Raw genomic sequence first — 739 nt, forward strand, 5'->3', positions numbered from 1 at the left:
ATCAGTGGCTGGTTGCTGCTGGTCCTGCCTCTTCTGTGCCGTGGCACGGCCCCCGCCTCCCTCCCTGCCTGCCTCCCAGGGTATCGCCTCCCTTCCCCAGGGCATCCCGCTGAGGCAGCTAGAGCTCGGTGTACGCGCGGAGCGAAGGTGTTGACACCTCAGCCCGGGGTGCCACCACGCCATGGGCTCACCATGCCGTGAGCTCCCACCACGGCACAGGCACCCCGCAGCCGCCCTGACCGCAGCCCCGTCAGGGGAAAGGATGGCAAGGTGACATCCCTTTGCGCAGATGTCAACCCAAGCCCTGTTCCTGTCCCCCTGCTCTGAAGACATGGGCCCATCCTGCCCCCACCCTCCGCTCCATCAGCCCTATTTTAAGAGCATGGTTTACCCCACATCCCTTTTTCCTCCGCCATTACTGCCTGATCTGCCCTCACCCCAGCGTTACCCACAGCCACAGGCTCCTTGCCGTGCACGTTTGGCTGGCGGGGGTTGCACTGGACGAGGCACCCACAGTTTAAGCCCAGTGTGTCCCCATGGCTGGGGGCTGAGCCCAGCTGCCCCCGGACCGCCTACCCAGTGGAGACAACAAAATGCCATCTCTGGGGCCAGCTGGTCGGGGGAACTGAGGACCAGCATCTTACCCCCGCACTGGCATGGGGACCCCCAGCTCCTGGAAAGAGATCAGGGCAGCCCCTGTGGAGGCTGGGGCTGTGCCTCCTGCTCTGGGCCGGGGGGG

Source organism: Pygoscelis adeliae, unplaced genomic scaffold (assembly GCF_000699105.1).
Source record: "Pygoscelis adeliae isolate BGI_AS28 unplaced genomic scaffold, ASM69910v1 Scaffold294, whole genome shotgun sequence".
NCBI classification, from domain to species: Eukaryota; Metazoa; Chordata; class Aves; order Sphenisciformes; family Spheniscidae; genus Pygoscelis; species Pygoscelis adeliae.